Here is a 20847-nt window from a genome sequence, read left to right as displayed (position 1 = left end):
TGTTTAAGTGGTCACCAAGGTAATTAAAATAAAGTAACCAAACTTTCCTCTCTTTCAACCTTTATTTAAGATTCAACTGGTATAAAATACAGCTAATAGAGATAAACCCAATTAATACCTGTGTTTTCATTACCTTTTCTTGATCCCCAACCTAGTACTCTTTGCCTAATAAGAATCTTAAATAAATATGATTATTAATAAACTCAGGGTTCCTTTTATGGTTTCAATGAAAAGTAAAATCAGATTTGCGGCTGTTTTCTGACTGTTGTATCTATTAAATCTTCCTTGAATGTGCATGGTAGATGTGGACAATAAACTTTGGACTTAAGTTTTTTTCAAGTAAAGCATGGTGAAACAATTCAGACCTAGGTATCTACGAATGCCAACACCACATTTTGCCAGCTCTTTCTCTTGCATAGAGATCTGGACCTGGATATACAACTGACTAAACAACTGCCCCAGAGCAGGGTGCAGGGAGACTCACATTCCCACTGGCTGATGTGGAGGCAACTGCATCTGACCACAGATACATAAACAAGCAGATTCTTTTCATAGTTAAAGACTTAATCTCCTATAAACAGAAATTTCCATTTCCACATTCAAATGTAAAAATATGAACCCATTTTAGATGAGTCTCATACTTAGTGTGGTGTAGAAACTCAAATCTTACCCCCAGATTTGAACTATTTGTGTGATGCGGTACAAAGGTCCATAATTTCACCTGGTTGAGCTTCAAATTATGGTACCACTATCACATTGGTAAACATGTGATGAAAGAAATAAAGTGATTGGAAAAATGAAAACAAGATGTCCTTAAGTGGAGATTACGAACCTGTGATTAATTAAAGGGAATCCCTGTAAGTGGAAAGTGGTATTCCAGATATGCCAATGGAAATGGTACACGGCATGTGGACATCGCTAACTAAAGTCACATGTCTTGTGACAGCTGAGAGGATTCTCAGCATCCTCTCTAGACAAGCAGTGCTTAACGCAGGAAAATTTATGGTTAATGGATTTTCATAACAGGCCTTTTATGATCCTCCCCTCCCCCAAAGTGCCCTCTGGAGCTTTCCTGCTTCCACTCTCATTTTTCTTAATTGGAAAAAGATTTAGTTTCATTGCCTCTTTCCCAGCACTCTCTCTTGGCTCTATTTCTTTCCATTCGGGTGGCATGGCCTCCCATCTTCTTTTTCCCTCTCTTTTGTCCCTCCTCTATTCTTCAGAAACAGAAAGCTCAAACATACTGATAGATATTACACTGGAGTATGGTTTCTAGCACCTATGGTGAAAGAAGTGATTGTCATTCTAACAAGAAAGCATATTTTGGGGAGATTACTGCCTCCCCAACTCCAGAGGTATTGCGCAAACTTACCCAACATCCAGCTGGCTCATGGCTAACCTCCCTGTGCTAGAACTGCAGGGTTTTGTTTACAAGTGGTAGCAAATGGAAAGACAAATCTTCAGTGGAGACAGGAAATGGAAAATAAAGAGCCAAATCCTGGATATTGGGCCTTTTGGAAAGAACATTTATTCTTGCAGGGGACTTGGGAGCCAACCACAGTTAATGGGTCCAACTTCCCTACTGTTGGGAAAGGAAGTCAAGGAGTCTGCTCTGCACTTGGTGGATCATCTTCCTAAGTCAATGGAAACCTTACCTAAGACGGGGCCAGCTCAATGTGGAAGGGAAAAGGCAGACATTTATTTGTTGTGATTTGGTAAAAAGCTAGATTGACCAAACCAAATCAAATAAAAACCTTCCATGATTAGAGACTCTCTGAGTTAACAGAAGACCCCTATAAAAATGTGAACATTTTAACAGATAGAGTAATATTAAATAATTAGGTACCTACTTCTGTCTGTGTTAATTGAATTAGAATCACCAACAGCATAAGAATCAGACAGCTGTGGCTCTGAGAGGGCAACACGGGCATTAGAGACATTCTCGGACAGCACTTAAATTGATGGAGGGCACCTGTCCTGTGCCTGCAAATTTCTATCCCAACAATAGATTATAAACCAACAAGGCTTATGCTGTATTCTGACTAGATACCAAGGCAATCACTAGTTCCTTAAAAGTGTTATCTAGTACAGGAGGCACCGCTTCAGTAGGGGAGATAATCGACTTTACTCTAAAAATAGCCTATTTTCTAATTACAAATAAATTACAGCATTGGCATTGGCTTCTGGTTGCTGTGTTCATTCCTCTCCCCAAACAAACCACTGATCCATGTGGAACCTAGACGTTGAGGGGAAGATACTTAAATTCAAGTAGGACAGAGTGGTGTGCTCTGGGCAGCAAAGCAAGCTGCATGAGGGGCCCAGATTCTGAGGAGGAGGCGGTGGGTGATGTGCCAGATATGAAAGTGGAGTTTTGTGGTAGTGGGGTGCTTGTTCTTACATGCGAATTGACACCTACGTGGCCGGAATTAACACGTCCGTTCAAAGACACTTATTGAGCATTTACCCCATTCAAACCACTGAGGGTGGAAACAAAGATGAATCAAACTCCTGAAGGGAGTTTGCAATCTGGTAGGGAAGCTAAGACGTGTAGAAGAGTGTAAGAGTGGATAGAATGTGGTAAATATCATAGGAGACTTGTAGATAAAGTGATCTCAAGTTTAGAAGAGGAAGAAGACAATTCCAGTCAAGGGATCAGAAGAGGCTTCACGGAGAAAGTGGCATCTGAGCTGGACCTTTTAGGATTAGGGGCTGGGGAGACAGAAGAGGACCTTTTCACATACAGAGAGCTCAAATAGCAAGGTTGCAGAGTCAGGAAAAATGGACATGGGAAAGCAAACAATTCAGTCTGGCCGGGGGTTGGAGCACATGAAGGGCATTAGTAAAGCACCAGTTGTGCTTGGCACACACGGAAGGACAGCTTCTAACAGCTGGAAGGGCAAACCAACCATTCTACAAAGCTTAAGGAGAGAGGCTCCTCCCATGGCAGTGGCCCTATGGAAGCACATTGGAAGGATTTTCAAGTTTCAGTCTCCAGTCCAGGTGTTTCATTTCACTCTGCAGCCTTCCCCAAGAAATAAAGGGCCAGCTACCCAATATCAAGAGCTCCATAAATCTTAGCTGCAAGAGCAGACTTTGGTTCAGCAAACTTTACAATCATTTAGAACAGTAGCAATGTGGTGGATCCTTCAAGAGCAATAAGCTATGACTTTCAATGTTTTAGAATGGCATTTACGTCTTTTTCTATTCTTGCCACCTTCTCCACTGTACCCACTTTGCCCACATAGAGTTAAATCAGATTTTCACTTATTCTGCTTGTAAATCAGATCCCAGATGAAATCCACTGCTGTGGCAAGGTGGCGACATATTAGGACCATAGTATAATTAAACTAGAAGGAATTTTGGAGGTTATTTTCAATCCAAGCTCCACGTTTTATACATGGTAACTTGGGGTCTAAGAGGTGAAGCAACTCACACAAGTAATTACAAAATCAGGACTAGACCCAGGTCTTCCCATACCTGTTTTCTTTCTAACCTACGATACTCTACGAGCTTTCTCAGAGTGTTTTGTAGGTTAACAAAAAGCTTCAGTCGGAGAGTGGCAAACTATGGCCAAAGGGCCAAACTTAGCCCACACTCTGTTTTTGTAAATAAAGTTTTATTGGAACACAGCCATGCCCGTATCATCTATGGCTGCTTTCACACATCAATGCCAGAGTCGAGTAATTACAACAGAAGGCATTATTTCCCACCAATTTGAAAATATATACTATCTAGCCCTTTACAAAAAAGTTTGCTAATCCCTGATCTAAGCCAATGGTCTCAAAAATTTTTTTTATAGTGTACTTCTATGAGTTAAAAAAATTAAGCACATATATATATACACACACACATACACACATACATATATTCATTTATTTATAAATTATATACATGTAGTGTTGTTTAAATGTTTATAGATTTATAAAACACAAATTTTAAAAGGATAGAATAACAATGAAACAATATTTAAAGTAATGTTTAATTTATTAATCTTTATAAAATTTTTTTTGAAAACTCTTGGTTTAACACACTGTGGTGAGTAATTTGAAGGTCTGGCTGTAAGTTCAATCTATTCTGACATTTGGTTTTAAATGACAGTTATAGCTTAATTTTTTTTAAAAGCTCCAAAAAGATATGTAGATGTAAATGGAAGGAACACATCATTCGCTTGGCATACTGAAGCATGATACTAATATATTCAATCTTCCTCACCAACCATGCAATTTTTTTCATGAAATTTGCCTAGAAAACTTATGTCTGTCCTGATGTCAACCAGTTGTTTATTCAAAGTAAACCAAAGGTGTTTTAGTTTTTACATTTTTAATAAACAGCTTCAAATCCACTGAAATGCTTCACTTGGGAGATTTTTAAATAGATTCCAAAATGTTTCCATGGTGAAGTGTGAAGATCTGATATTCTTGGAAGGTTCCATGTTTACACCTTTTTCAACAACAAAATCACAAAACAATGGGGTCATTTTCCAAAAGATCTCTCTGCTGCATGAGTCTCTTCTGAAAAGCAGTTACCTTCTCCCCTCTCTGTTGAAAACTCATCTTCGCTGAAAAGAACAGTCTCAGTGTGTGGCTGAGGAAGTTAATTGCTCCTACACACTCACAACATTAGTGACAGCTCTGCCACATTCTCATAGTTTCCTTGGGCTCACATTATAGTGTTACCTTCAGCCTGCAGCTTCTGTAGAAATCCTTTTAAGTCCAGAAATCCAAACCCATTTCATGAAGGTTAGTTCAGTTTAAACCAGGTGAGCTGTACCATCTTAAATCCACTTACTCAGTTACAAAGAAACTTTAAGGAATCACCGTATGTGAAAAGACAGGGGCTGTATTCCCCTCTGGGGGTAGAACTTCTGCTTTTCCCTCAGAACCAGTTACACGCGATCGAAAATATGGACTGAATGAAGGAGCCGGTGCCAGAAAGCATATTAATGTTAGTCAAACTTCACTTTACACTCTCTTGCCTTCTTCTCTTTGATCTTGCTTCCACTTACAATGCTCTTCCCACCTCTCCACTTTTACCTAGAGCGATCTCCTCCAGCCCTCAAGTCCATCTCAAATGCCACGCTCTTCCGTGATGTCTTACCAGACAAAACAGAAGTCACCTGGAAGGGACTCTTTTCCTCCTGGGAAATCTTTGTGTTGTTCCAGATATTAGTCACATATTTCCCTCTTGTTGTTATTTGTGTATCATCTGATTGCCCCTTTTATGTCATGTTTGCTGAAAGCAAGTCATGTTTAATCTTTTTTTTAGCTCTCCTTCCCAATGTGCCTTGCATAAAGTAGGTATTTAATAAGCATTTTTAGAACTTAATTCAAGAAAGGCATATAGCATAAGACACTGAGCAATAGCAATTATGAAGGCTAATTAACAATGATGAAGGCTAATTTTGAACATGAGGTGAATTGCCTGTGTTCATGTGGATTTACCTGAATCAGATAAGGAAAGGACAAAAAGGCCACCATGAAGCCACTTAAAATTTTTAGTGTCAAACACAGGACGACATTGCTTCGGAAAAGGACATATCAATGAAATGTGATTCAGTTTCATGAATAGGAAAAGGCAAACAATTCTAGGCTAGGCTCCTGAGTATTTATGGAAAATATGATGTTTAAAGTTATTAGAGCTTTATCAGTGGGAGAAGGCCAACACCCAAGTGTGTCCCAAAGGCTTCTCATTCAGAGAATGGGTTGTCAAGAAGGCAGACACTCCACACTGGCTTGTGAATATGTACCAAGAAAACTCGCTATACCTGCTGCCATGTTGCATGGGCCATAGGGTTTGCTCTCTAATCATGAGTTCCAGGAGCTGAAGCCTGCTCATTCACTCTCAGGTTTAAACTTCAATATTATGAAGTGATGGAACAGAGCCATATTAAACCAACCTAAGAGTGACAATGGCAGCTTCAGGGAGACAGAAGAAGGTTAGCAAAAAATATAGGAGGTGGAACTCCAACACTTCACATTTCTCTTATTTCCTTCTCACCAGAAGTTGGAAGCAACTACTAGTCAGAGCCTTCTTGCCAGTGTCTGCCTGGGTAGGTACCTGGAGAATTGTGCTCATTGGTCCAAAATGCAAAAGTTTTAATGCATTTATTGTAAACTTGGTTCTCATTCGTATGCTACTTTCTCTGTAGACGCCATTGTGTTGGAACTACATACAAAAAGTCTCCTTGAGTTCAGAGTTGGACAATGTATGTTTTCCTTATTAAGAAAAACCAAATAGGAAAGAGATTTGACTTTTGAACCTAGTCAATAATCAGGGGCTAAAGTCTAACTGAGTCAACCTGTGTTTTCCAGGCTGATTGTGGACCCTGGCCTGCTTCCAAAGCTTGTGTGTGAGTGTGTGCACATGTACACCTGCCTGCCATCAGCCATCTCTATTATTGTTGCATGATTGGCCTTGGCTTGGTTCATGAAAAGAGCAGAAGTTCTATATTTTCCTGCTACTCTGCTGCATGCCTTTTTTCCCCATAACTCTTCCTGCATCATATTCCCTTGTAAATTCCTTATATCCCTCTATATTCTCTCTCTTCTCACTATCAAGCCTAGTGTTGATTTTGGCCTATTGCAATGTCTGTGGAAAGCAAAATTAATTCAGCACAAGTAGGTAAACTAAGTGAGTTTGACTTAGCCCGTCCTTTAGAAATATTTTCATGTCCTCTGGTCAAAACTAATTCTGTAATTCATTGGCTAAATCATTAAGATAGCCAAAAACAGTTAATTCCACTGTATCATGAATTGTCTTGTTATTTACACATTTAATTTCAGAGTTAGGTTTGTAAGTTAGTTTAATCAACTTTGTAGCTAACTTAAACTCACCTGGGTATGTATCTCCTTGGAGCCAGTGAAGTGATTTTATTTCCAGATATCTTGACCACTTGCCCAGTTGATAAAAATACCCATAAGAACAGTTCAATTTGGTTATTAAATTGACTATATTGACTATATTTGATCCAGACATTAATCGCCATAACCCCACAATGACACTATATTATGGGCTTGACCTCTCTAGAGATATACTTTGGAACCAAGGACCCAATGGCACTTTACAAATGCCATCTTATTTAACCTCACAGGGGTCTTTGACACTGTGGCTATACCTTCCTTTTTGAAATTCCCTGTCTACCATTTATTTTGTAGTTTCCTTTGTCTGTTTCATCGGGTTTCTTCCTCAGCTCTATTCTTTTCTTACTTGACACATTTGCCCTTCGTAATTCCATCTACACTTACAATTTGTTAGTCAATTTTAAGGTGATGATTTTCTAATTTATTTTCCTAGTTCAGGCCGCTCTCTGGAATTTTTAAATGACTTTTCTTCCTTGGTAATGAAATTTCCAGTAAAGAAGTTGAGAGTAATGAGTTATTCTGGACATCTGATTAATCCATGACTCTTCCAAAATTCAAAACTTCTCCCCATGCTGGTACTGCACTCTTAGATCCTCTTATTTTCAAAGATGGATGGTTTAAAAAAATTTTTTTTAAATTCCTCAGTCATATCATCCTATCCTTGCTTACAGATAGCAATTTCACAATTTCAGGATGTGAAATTGGCTTAATATTAAAAGAAAAGTCAAATAAGAAAGCATTTATTAACTAAATATCAAAGGATGAATAACTTGCATGAGCACAGAGAAAACATTAAAAACACAACTTTGTTATTTATGACTTTGAAACGGATACACTGTTTTTTGACTACTTGGGAGAGTATTTTACTCCTTACATGCAAGGGAAATAAAGCTTAAAGAATACCCATGTGTCTAGAAGTTGATTTTGGTTGAAAGCACAATTATCCACTGTTAGGTTTAAAACAATGGAACTGAACCTACCAACCTGGGAAGAAACCTGTCTAACTCGTTTCATATATATATTGTATTTTCTTTAAAGGTTTCAAAATGTCAGAAAGAAAAAGAGCCTGGCCCTGCCATCTGAGAGCTGGATGATTCGATAGAGGATGCATTCAGAGCAGAGGTTCTCAGCCTTGGCTGCACATTAGAATCACCTGAGGAAGCTTTTAAAACTCCCTCTGCCCAGCCTTGCCCCAGACCAATTAAATCAGACCCGCTGGGGGTATGATCCAGGCATTAAAGCTCGCCAAGTGATTCCGGTCTGCAGCCAGACTGAGAAACACTGATTGATAATGAGTGACTTAGGAACAATTTGGGCCAGATGCAGTTACGTGAAAAGGCAGTGCAGAGTCATTCAGAAAACAGAGTGGAGAGAAGAGTCACGGGCAAGTGTTTAGAAATCAGAGTGGAAATAGATGAGGCCATTCATCCTTATGAGCCTAAACACCAGGCTCTTTTTCTTTCTTGTTTTCTTTAATTGGAGTAAATCAATATTTATAGAGAGAAAGCAGGTGTTACGTAACACTGTTGTTTCAGGTAGGCTTTTAAAACTTATTAAACATTGGTTAAATATACCAAGTGGTAAATCCGCTACTCTCTCAATGACCAAATTTGACCAAGTCTGACAAATTTGACCAAATTTGACCTTTATTGGCTGGTGGTAGCCCATTTGGAGGAGCAGGCCTGGCAACTGGGAGGATTTAACCTATAACCTCAACTTCCTTTCATGATGAAAACATCATATAGCTCCAAATTCCTATTTTTTCCCATCATGAGTAATCTGTGTCAGCATGATATTCTTAAAGGCCAGCTAAGGATCTGTAAGAAAAAAATTCTTAGAGTCTGTTTTACAGAATTCAAACTGTAAAAAGAGAAAAAACTAGGTCCGGAGCGAGCCAAACCAATGAGGTACCTGCCAAACCACACCTTATCCTCCTCAATCAGCAAAAATATCATCCACCGCCTGACTCCTCTTACCTCACCAATAGGAGCCCGTTCATTCCCTTATTAGGACACTGGCAGTGGCAAGAGAGACTGTTCATGTCTGAGGCCCAAGAGTGGCTCCCACAACATGTGCAGTTCATCAAAAATGAGAAGAGGGTAACAGGCACCAAGGGAGGGGACTGGAAAAATTAAATCCATGCTATATGGAGGAGAATCCATCTTGGTAGGCCACAATTATGGTTTTGGATAAAAAAAATTTTTTTAAAGGCCAAACCAAAAAAACACAATCTTAATATTTTTTTAAATACATATTTTGGAATGATGTTTTTGAAACTTAGAAATGCAGTCAAGGAAATTTTAAGTTGAATGCTTCCAGGAAGTTGAATATATATAATCAATGACTACCTGGTCTTAACCTTCAAGAAGGGCTGGGTGTGGGTGGTCTGTCCCAGTTCTAGAACATATACCTGAATCCAGAGGTGTCATTTGCTTTTTTTTTTTAACCTGGACCAAAATGAAAGCCCTGTTCCTCCTTCTGTCTTTCTGCTTCTCACCTGTCTACAGGGCTCCTTTCCATGCTCTGACCCTCGTCCTAGTGTACCACCTTCTTTCTTTTCTTACAATGTACCACCATTCACACTGGGCTTTTTTCTATGATATTAGAGTAGCTTCCAAGTCAAAATGAGATATCTCCCTGCTATGATCTGTGTCAGCAAGGCTGTCCTGTTAATCCCTTCCTGTTTGGTGGCTAAGCTGTTTTCAGAGCCAACTCACGAACTCAGATGCATCCAAGCAATAACGGATTACAATTCTAACTTTCTAGAATTTACAAAACACTTCCATCATGTACATGCTCTAATTTGATCTTCAGAATACCAGTGAGATAGACACTATTATCATTCTTATTTCATAGTTGAGGAAATAGGCTCAGTGGAGCTGGGTGACTTGTATTCAGAGCCAGGACGTCACTGTAATTTTGGGCTTTTCTGACTGGTGCTCTCTTCCTTCTCAGAGATGTAATAGTATTGTGCTTCTGCTCAGAGGAGGAGCTCTGAGCCTACCAGAGAGAATTTAAGTCCTCAAGTTCCCCCAGGGACCTCTAAACAAAAGGTGTTTGAGCCCCTGGGAGACTGCAGAAGGTGCCAGGAGTCACGTCACCCCTCTGGAGTTGAGCTGCTGTTAACAATCAACTCTGCTAAATTTGACTTCTTGTTAAAGTTGTAGATGACATTTCTAAGACTAAAAAAGCCAAATACAACAGCCATTGTCTATTTAAAAATAAACAGTAACACTGGTGACTTTAAAAAAAAAAAAAAAGGAATGTACTAGACTACCCAACCTTGACTTTGAATGAGTGAAGCAAACGAATTGTTTTAAAAAATGAGGAAGCGTATTAATAATGATAACTCCCATTTTTGCAGTACTTATTAGGTGCCAGGCAATGAATAGGATGCATCTCATCTAATCCTTACAATAGCACTGAATAGACACATTATTCCTATTTTACAGTCAGGATGAGCAATCCTGGCACAGACAAGTCAAATCACTTGCCTAGGATTACACACTAGGATTTTAGCTATCGTCTGGCTGACCCCAAAGTTTGGGCTCTTTGCACCACAACATAGCATATCCATTTCTTTCCAGGTCTCAGTTCTCTGACTTTGACAGGACAGAATTTAGAAGTGAAGATATGGAGAAGTTCAAAATTATTTGAAGAGTTTATTTTCTTTTAAGTGGCATGAGAAAGTCATGTGATATTAATAACAATGAAATGAGAGGAGTTGCTAGATTTATGGAAGTCCAGGTCTCCCACTGGGGGAAGAGGTACACTCATTGCCTCTTTGTAGGCCCCTTAAAGCAGTATTTAGTCCCCTGGGCTGTTATTTAAGGTAAAGAATCATGAAAGATCAAAGACCCCCCCAGTCCACTCCTCTCACCCTCTTTAGCCCTGCTCTGCCAGGAGGAGAAGCTTGCTCATCAAGCAGGATCTGATGTCATATTAGAGTTGCTGCCAGATTCTCCCACTCAAAGACCAGAGGTTAGAGCTGTGAACGCACAGGCAGGGAATAACATCCATTCAGTGTTAAGCTAGAGAGAGCAGGGGAGCCACCAAGAGCCAGCCTGGAGCCAGGAGCCAGTCATTAGACACACACCCAGGCAGGGCCGAGGTGGGCCAGTGAATCAATCTCTCTGGCCTCATTTTCCTCATCTGTAAAATGGAGGTATTGGTACTTAGCTTGTAGTGTTGTTGAAGGATTGCATGAACTAATATTTGTAAAGTAATTAGAACAGTGCTCGGCACACAGTAAATACTATTGAGTGTTAACCATTTTTATTATTATCACTATTGTTTCCATCCTCCTCCTCCTCACCATCATCATATGGGAAATTGTTCTGTACTTATATGTCTTCCAAGGTATGCTGCTGTTTTCAAGCATGAAGGGGAGAATTGGGCAAAAAGATTTTTCTAACTCAAGGACCTTAAACTTCTTTTCATTAAAAATATTAACATCAGAGAGGTTGAGAAATGCAGAATAAATGTAGGGGAAAATTCTTATCTTCTGTTGGTATTTCCTTATTCCTCCTCTGTTGACTGCTTTTTCCCTGTCTTTCTTTTTTGAGGAGTGGAGGAGGAGAGTTGTGGCTAATTGGAATGCCTTTTATCTCTCATTTTTTCTGTCCCTCTCTTAATCCATGCCACTTCTCACTAAAATGTAGATGGAAACTTATCATCAGACAGCTTTATCTTCCCATGCCAGAAAATGCACGTGTCCTAGTGAAAGAGGATAATCCCCTTCTCTATTCTTCTTTGGGACTGGCTTAACCGGCAAACTCAGTGGAGAATTGATGGTTCAGAGCTCTATGCATGGAGGTTGGTTCTGACTCTCACTGGAATGCCTTTAGACACACGGCCTGTCAGTGGAGGACCCAGATGTCCCCGCTGTTCCAAGATCCTTCAGCCAGCTGGCATTTTATTTGTGCTCGAAAATTATCCCACTTATTGCCTATGAATTAAACTATGAAATGTCATGTTATTTTAAATCTTTCAGTACTTATTATGGGTTGAATTGTGTCCTTTAAAAATGATATGTTGATGACCTAGCCCTCAATACCTCTGAATGTAATCTCATTTGGAAATAAGGCCTTTACAGAGGTAATCAAGTTATGATGATGTCATCAGGGTGGGCCATCATCCAGTATGACTGTGTCCTTATAAAAAGAGGGAAATATGGACACAGAAAAGACATGCATGGAGGGTAGATCATGAGAAGAGACACAGAGAGAATGTCATGTGAAGGCAGAGGATTGGAGTGATGAATCTACACGCCAAGGACCACCAAAGATTGCCAGCAAACCACCAGCAGCTAGGAAGGTGGCCTGGAACAAATTCTCCCTCACAGCCCTCAGAAGGAAACAACCCTGGCTGTTATTTTAAGTAACCCAGCATGTAGTACTTTGTTATGGCAGCCCTAGGAAACTAATACAGTATTCAATCTAAGGATCAAGTGGTTTGGCTTTGTTAACACAATTTTTCTACAATTTCTAGCACCTTCTCCCGTTTATTTAGGTGAGTGGTTCATTATACTGAACCAGCAGCCCATCTGATTTATTAAGATGCCTTCTATTGTAACTTGTAAATTTATCCTCCATATGCTCCGTTTTCACCTTTGCTGTGTTCCTTCTGCTCCTCTGGTATCTGGGGATCTTGGTTGGAGATTTACCTGTAGCTCTGAGACGGGCTCAGAAAACTCCAGTCTTCTTAGGCTCCCAGGGCAGTGGATGACAGAGCCTCCATTCCCTGGGTGGAGGGGATGCTTTACAGGGTCTCCCTCTTAGCCCACAAATCTTCAGATCCAGGAGAGACAGACTCGTAATACTTCCCTGGGTCAAATTTAATGTTTAAGTAAGGTCAGAAATTTAAAAACGTATACAGGGGTGGGAGAGTAAGTGGAAAATAAATCTTTCTCATGACACTAACTCCTTGTAGACCTGGGACAGTTCAGTCTATGACTTCAAGGCTGTTTCCCTTGGGGTAAATAGAGATCGTACGCACTTCCTGGGTGCCCTTCACTCAATGAGGTTAAAAGGAAAGCCCCCACCTATGCTGGAGTCTGAGAGGCTTTTGCTGTTTTGTCATCAGGAAGTGTTCACTACTCAACTAACTAATATCAGAATACCATTCTTCACATTAGGCCTCTCCAAGATGCATCAAGTTTGCTCAAGTTGTGGAGACCTCAGCAAACTAAAATGTAAGTGCCAGATTTGTTGCATTTAATTCTAAGAAGTCTGTATACTCATATTATGGGTTGGAAGGTGTCCCCTCCAAAATTATGTTTAAGTCCTAACCCCAAGTACCTCGGGATGTGACTTTATTTGGAAATAAGGTCTTTACAGAATTAATCAAGTTAAGATGAGGTCATTAGGGTGGGCCCTAATCCAATATGACTGGTGTCCTTATAAAAAGAGGAAATTTGGACACAGAGACAGACACACAGAGAGGGAAGATGATTTGAAAAGAAATAGGGAGAATGTCATGTGAAGTAATGGAAGCATTGGAACTATGGTGCCACAAACCAAGGAACAGCTGGGGCTACCAGAATCTGGAAGAGGCAAGAAAGAATCCTCCACCTACAGGATTCAGAGGTAGCATGGCCCTGCTGACACCTTGACTTCAGACTGTCTAGAACTGTGAGATAATAAGTTTCTGTTGTTCTAAGCCACCCAGTTTGTGACAGTTTGTCATGGCAGCCCTAGGAAACGAATACAACCCATCACAGTCACTCAAGCTTTTGTGATTACCCAGAGGCTACCTCAGATTCATCCCCTAGGCACCCAGTTCATGCTAATGATTATCATTGTTAATCACCCACACACACACACACTCAAAAAGAGCGCTTACTAAGTGCCAGGCACCATACTACCTACTTTACGTATATTTTCCTCTTTTTATAGATGAATAAATTGAGAAACTCAGTGAGACTAATAATTTGCTCTAGGGCATGAAGTCAATAAGATGATGCCACTAGGATTTGAATCCAATTATATCTGGATTTCAAAGTCAATATTCTTAATTGATACTCTCCTCATCTGTCAAGGTGACTAAAGACTGGTGGCGTCCACATCTCTGGCAAACAACTCCCTACTTTTACAACATCCTCCTTCGCAATGTATCTGGTTTAGGCCAACTAGGAAAAGTAGCGACTCTATATTTTGTCTCAGAAGTCCATTTTTAACAAGTTTCCTTTAACTTCAGAGTTATCCAAAGTATAGCCGGATGGGTTATCTTCTTTAAGTAGTAAGTAAATGGAACAACCAAGGCCTGAGGAGAAGCGTTCCTCTGATTTTCTAAAGTAGATGGATGTTTTAATGAATACATGTCAATCACAAACTGCATTCAGCTGCCTTTCATGCCAGTATCAGTCGCTTTGTTGGCATAAGATGTCAAGACTTCTCTCTTCTTGGGTCTCTAGGAAGGGGAGTGCTCAGAGGGAGGGAACAGTAGGAAACATAACACTGATTAAACATCCACTGTGGTTTATACACTTTTGTGTAGCTAGTTCCTTTAATTTTCACTAATCCTGCAAGGCAGATATTATACTTTTTTCAAGAAACTTAGGCACATGAAATTAAGTGACCTGTTCAGGGTCACACACTTAGTAATGAGTGAGGGGTCTAAACACAGAGGTGGGAGTCAGGATATCTGGTTCCAGTTTCTTGAATGTCAAGAGTGTGCCCGTGTAGTGCTGCAAAATGTGAGTCCAGCCAATAGAAGGAATACTGAGACCCTTTTCCCCACTCCAGAAAGGCTATCTGCGAGATGGAAGAGGTGAGTAATAGGTTCCTCTTTAAAGCCATCCCTTCTGCTCCAAAGTTTCAGTGTACCTAAACCCCCCTAGGCCTCACTTACTCATTAAAAAGTTGTGTGAATATAGTCCTTTTGAATTCAATTCTTAGGCATATCATAAAATTTATTAAATACCTTTGGAAATTTTCTACACAGAAGCTACAAGTGTCCTGAAATCAACTTAAAGCTAGGTTTAAAAAACGGCTTCAATTTTATGTATTTTTCTCTGGAAACTGTATAGGGTAATTATGAGCTGTAGCCTTTGTTAGGGGGGTATTGCTGATCTGTGTAAAGAATGTTTTCACTCTTTAAAGAGCAAAAGTCACAAATTTATTTCCTTCTCCTTGGGTGAATATAGTCCTATTTTATTTTAATTATTTTATTTTTCCTCTGTTACATGCAAAGTAAAAGGTAGAGTGACTTGGAGAATCAAGTTCTAGAAAAGGTGAGGGCAGACATTTCTTGCAAAGATCAGTAAGCCGTCATGGAAAGGTAAAGACACAGAGAGCTAACGTGGCAGGCAGGGCTGTCCTGTAAGAGGCAGACGTCTAGGGAGGTTTAGGCCCTAAATAGGAATTTATCAGCATAGAAAGTATCAGGCTAAAATATCAGGCCCTAAATATGAATATCAGGACTGTAAGTGTTCTAATCAATGTCTGCGTGACACGAGGTTTACAATAAAGTTATATAGTGAAAGATCAATGAGAAAAGTACCATATTTTCTCCAGAAGTTTATTGTTTTAAAATCTTCTTCATAAAATTATCTCCTTTACTGGTTAATGTCAGTTGTTTTTAATAAAAAGTAGTCTTAAAAACAGGGAAATTAGTATTTATAAGTCCAGTGGGCTAGAGCAGATACTATCAGGCAAAGCATACTTCTTCATAAACTAGCTCAAGAGTTAAAAAGCCTGACCACCTAGTTGCTTTCTTGTTTTATACCCAGAAAAAGTATTTAAGGGCAGAGGATCGAGGATGATTTGGCTGAGCTTCTTAAATAGAAACGTAGTTCCAATATCACAAATAAACGTCACTCTGAGGTTTCACTTATGAAGTTGCATGTTATGGCCCATGCAAGGATCTTTTCCCAATTCTGTAAAGAACAAGTGGTCCCCCCAAATTGTGGCTCTGATATTAAATTTTACCTGGGAAAAATAAAGCTATTTAACAAAACCTTGCATTTGTTTTGTACTTAATATTTTTCTATGGACTTGAACACACATCATTATACTGGATGGACTTGCCACCCCACAAGTTACACAGAGCAGGCATGTGCATCTCTGTTTTACAGCTGTGTTACAGCAAGTTGAAGTGGCTTCCTGGAGATCATGATGCTGATTACTGAAGGAGCTAGACCAGAATCAGACCCTCTGATCCCCATCCGAAAAGCCTCTCCTTAAACCTCAAGGCTCGTCCTTGTGGTTGCCAGTTAGCAGAACTTCCTGAGCTGCTCTGAAGGCAGGGCCAGGGGTACCAAGATTAGGTAATATGTTCAGTGATTTTCAAATTGCAGTTTGCAGCTTCTGAAATCTATGTAGTAGGTCATGACCAGCATTTTTTTAATGAAATAAAAAAGTATAGAAAATATCAGAGGGAAGGAAACTAAATCAGCATCTCAAAGAAATATCTGTACTCTCATTCATTGCAGCGCTATTTACAATAGCCAAGGTAGGGAAAAAACCTAAGTGTCTGTCAACGGATGAATGGATAAAGAAAGTGCGATATATTATTCAGCCTTTAAAAAGAAGGAAATCCTGCCATTTGCAACAACCTGGATGAACCTAGAGGGCTTTATGCTGAGTGAGATAAGCCAGACAGAGAAAAACAAATCTGCTTGGTATCACTTATATGTGGAATTTTTAAAAAAAAGTCAAAATAGAATCATGGTTGCCAGGGGTTGCTGGGTGGGGAAAATAGGGAGAGGCTGATAAAAGGGTACAAACTTTCATTTAAGATGAATAAGGTCCGAGGATCAAATGTATAACACGGTGACTAGACCATGTATTATATAACCGAAATTTGCTAAGAGAGTAGAACTTAAGTGTTCTCACCAAAAAAGAAAGAAAAAAAAAAAAGACAGATACAGGAGGTGATGGATGTGTTAACTAACTTGGTGGGAATCCTTTCACCACGTATAGGTATATCAAATCATCACATTGTACACTTTAAATATATTATAATTTTATTGCTTAATTATACCTCAATAAAGCTGAAAAAGAAAAGAAAACTGTAATACAACTTTAAAAAAAAAAGAGAATATCAGAGGGCATCATTGTACATAGCAAGAGTGAGCATTGTTTTGTGAAATATGTGTTTCAAATTCATATGTGTGTGTATATATATGATACGGAGTCACAAAATAAATTTGTTTATCTTACTTAAGTTATTTTAAGTATAAGTTCAAAGAAACTTGTATTTCTTTTAGAGGGTCACAGGGAAAAAGAAAACAGGAAAACACTGATGTAGCTAATGCTGATCAGGTGGCTATACTGCTCTGACGGCAGCCACAGCCTAAATGGACCTGGGAATGTGTGTATGTTGGGTGGTGGGTGTAGCAGGGCTGAAGAAAGATTCCTGTAGAGGGTGGGAGGTTAAAAGACTAGACAATCTTGAAGCCAGAGCCTGTGTTTTGTCCTTTTTCATGTTCTTAGTGCCTAGTCCAGCAGCACTAACTGGCATAGGAAACCCTCAATGAATATTTGTTGAATGAATGCATAGAAATGAGTGATGTTTACAGATTTAAGGCTCCTCTTAAAAATCCAGTTAGGCTTGGAAATGAATTCAAGCAGTCCTACATTTATTAAAAGCTGGTTTCCAAAACCTTGATTTGCAAATTGGTTTTTGGAACTTCAAACATCATTATACATGGCAGTTGGGACCTCAGGCCAGCCCACAACCACCTTTTTAAACCCAAGATACATCTAAAGTTAGTACCGAGAACTGAAGCTGTGTTTCTACAGAAAAACCCATCCTCACTGGTCCAGTTAGGAATGCCAGGAGCAAATTAGCTTCTGGATGGCAGAGGAGCACCTCCCCATCCCCTCTTCCTCTTGCTGCGGCTAGACCTGCCTCAGCAAAGCCATTTTTCATGGTCTGGGAGGTGTGTGAGAAGCAGGATGAAGCAAGGGCTTATTTCTAGGCTAGAAAGAGGTCAAAGGTAAGGAGGGAAAAAGATGAAGGAGCAATGCAAACAGCATCGACAAGGAGAGAAAGAAAGGCCTGTGGCCACTAACCTAACCAGTGTGATTGTGGCCAAGTGGCCAGGAAGACACATGCAGAAGTTCGAGACCACCTCTATGAAGATTTGGTGTAGTCACCACTGCACGAGCAATTCAGGAATATCATTTATAGAATGCTCAATATATGCAAAGCACAATTACCTGTTTCTCTGCCATTCTTTTTTATTTTTCATCCATAAACAGAAAGTAGTAATTTCACCCTTAACTAGATAACAGGTCCACAAAAGTCAATCATTTAAAACCAATCTTTGAACCCAAAAGTGAGCAAAAATGGTCAGTGTGGTATAGAAACCAACAGTCACAAAATATACATGCATTGTACATTGCCCATGCATCATACATGTAATGTCCACTCTTATATTGTAAGAGTGAGGGGCCCTCAGTGCTCGTCCACCTCGATTTTACTTTGAACAAAATTGTAACAAACAGGGTTTCCTGGTATCTTTGGCTACAGCAGAATAGAGAGTGGGCCACTAGAGGTGGGTACGTTAACATTAATGAGAAGAGAAAAAAGACATAAATAAGAAGACAGAGGACATGACATAATAACTGGACCCATTTGGGGATGGGAGTCTTATCTGCTGAGATATCACTGTTTCACAGCATAATTTAAAAAACTGTATTCATAATGACAATTCTCAGCAATTGAAAAGGGTTTCAAATGTATTGTAACAGCTATTTAACAGAAGGGAAAGAGATAGTTTCCATTAAATTTTCCCTTTTTTTTAAATAAAATTCAGCATACTGGAAAACTATAATGCTACATTCCCTAATGAAATTGGGTAAACCAGCTATTCCTATACTTTTTACAATTCTAAATATTTTTATGTGCATTTCTTCTGTTATTTCTGCTGAATCTTATACAATTATGCCAATCGTTTATTTCCTTACCACGTTTTTAACTTAGTTTCCTCAGAAAACAGTGAGATAAACAAAATAATTTCCTATGTTTCCTTGATTCCATGGTTTTAAAACTTATATACCCTTCCACATCTGTTACAAAATGTGACACAAGAACAAAACTTTTTCATCCTCAGGATATATAAAAGCATACCTCTTTATGAGAAACATAACTCAATGGACTAAAGCATTAATATTTACAGGAAACATGAAATCTTGACTCAAGTAGACTTTATTAGGGCTTTGGAAAAATGAGAAAAGTAGTGGTGAAAATACTAGATTGCAAGTTACAGAATCTTTCAATAATCTTACTAGGAACAAATTAAACAACACCTTGAAATCTAAAGAACTGAATAGCCATTCACACCTGCCTCTGAAAATAGCATGGCTCTGTGGAGGTCTTGGTATTCAGGAATTTTAATGTGCCTCATTAGGAAAACACTGCCATTCTTGCTCTGTAGGTGAGGAAACTGAGATACATTATCTGATGCAAATGCAAAGGAATTTAGAATTCATTTTGTTGAGCATCTGATTTGGCATTTAACCTAATACTTCTTCCAAAGCAAAAGGTGCAGAAGCTTTCTGTGTTCAAATGATTCAAATGAAAAGTGGTTTATTGGTTTAGCCAATAATAGGAAACTTAAAGAATACTTTTTCAGCATCGGCCCCATGCTGGAAGCCGAAAATTCAAAGACTCAAAATAGTTCCTGCCCTCAAGTGAATTATCATCTATTGTGGGGAGGACAGGCATGCTCACCACTAACTTTAGTACAAGGCTAATAATAAATAGAAGGATGGACAAAGGTCATTATTGGGGAGAGAAAAGAGGAACTGAGGAAGGCTTGTGGAGGAAGGTAGCATTTGATCAGGGCCTTGAAGGACAGGAATGAAGTCAGAAGCAGATGGGGTAGAGCCTCTCATCTCTACTACACTCTCCAATCACACTCCATTGCTCATCCCCACCCCATTCCCATCCCTTCTCTACCCAACCCCACCCTACCCACTCCAAAACTTCCTTGGAATCTTAGGTCTCCATGGAACAGTTCAGAAACCACTAATCTTGTTTAATGTCTCCATTTCAGATGAGGAGACTGAGGCACATGGGTTGTTTCCCACATAGGGAATCGATCAAGCCAAGGAATGGAAGTGGCTTGTACAAGAGGAGTTTGGGGAACAGTGAGTGATCTGGTTTGGCCGGAGCAGAGGAAGGTCAAAGTGGGAAGGAATATTAAAGGCAGACTGTGGAGAACTTTGAATGTCATACTAAGCAGGGTGAGCTCTATCCTCAAAGGTAGGGGAGGAAGGGTAGGGATCGGACAAGGGAGAGAGACTGAGGCTAGGACCAGACGGGAGGCAACTACAATCATCCAGGTGGGAGACAGTAACTGTTGAAATGCAAGAAATGATAGAGTGCATGGAGAAGAGTGAGAGAGACACACGGACAAAGCAAATTGATAGAACCACAGGCTTGATGGAGTGGGAAAAAACTCAGAACCAGGAGTTGAGAGAGAGAGACAGACACACACACACAGACTGGGTTCTTTCCCCAGCATTCCAGGCTCTGTTGTTGACGAGATGTGTAACACTGTGCCAGCCCTTCACCACCACGTGCCTCAGTCTCCTCATCTGAAATAAAGGCATTAAACAAGATCAGTGGTTTCCAAACTGTTCCATGGAGACCTAGGATTCCAAGGAAGTTTTGGTGGAGTGGGTAGAGTGAGGTGGGGTAGAGAGGGAGGGGAGTGGTGTGGGGGTGAGCAATGGGGCATGATTAGGGAGCGTAGTAGGGATGAAGAGCTCTAGATCCAAAACCACCTGTTTAACCAGAACATCACCTTTATGTAATAGAATTCCTTGTAACATTAAATTTGCTAAAAAACAAAACAAAACAAACTAGTTTGATAACCTCTGGACCACACTGAGCTCTTACACTTGTGCAATTGCACCTACAGAAACTGGTTATCCAAGAGATCTGCTCATATAGCAGACGTGGGTCTCAGTTTTAGGACTTTGTTGAGTTTCTCTGTTTATTTAATTAACTGTTGCACAAACGCTGGAACAAC

The 20847-nt window shown here is 39.7% G+C and overlaps 1 protein-coding gene across 9 annotated transcripts in view; it reads right to left on the bottom strand.

Annotated features, from left to right (window-relative positions):
• The window catches only part of CALD1 (caldesmon 1), a 203071-nt gene that overhangs the window by 46025 nt on the left and 136199 nt on the right, over positions 1–20847 (bottom strand). The gene's annotated exons all lie outside the window — the stretch shown is intronic.

This window comes from Ceratotherium simum, chromosome 1 (genome assembly GCF_057802395.1).
Source record: "Ceratotherium simum simum isolate JZ-2026a chromosome 1, ASM5780239v1, whole genome shotgun sequence".
Classification (NCBI taxonomy): Eukaryota; Metazoa; Chordata; class Mammalia; order Perissodactyla; family Rhinocerotidae; genus Ceratotherium; species Ceratotherium simum.
This window is presented reverse-complemented; position numbering and strand designations above follow the sequence as displayed.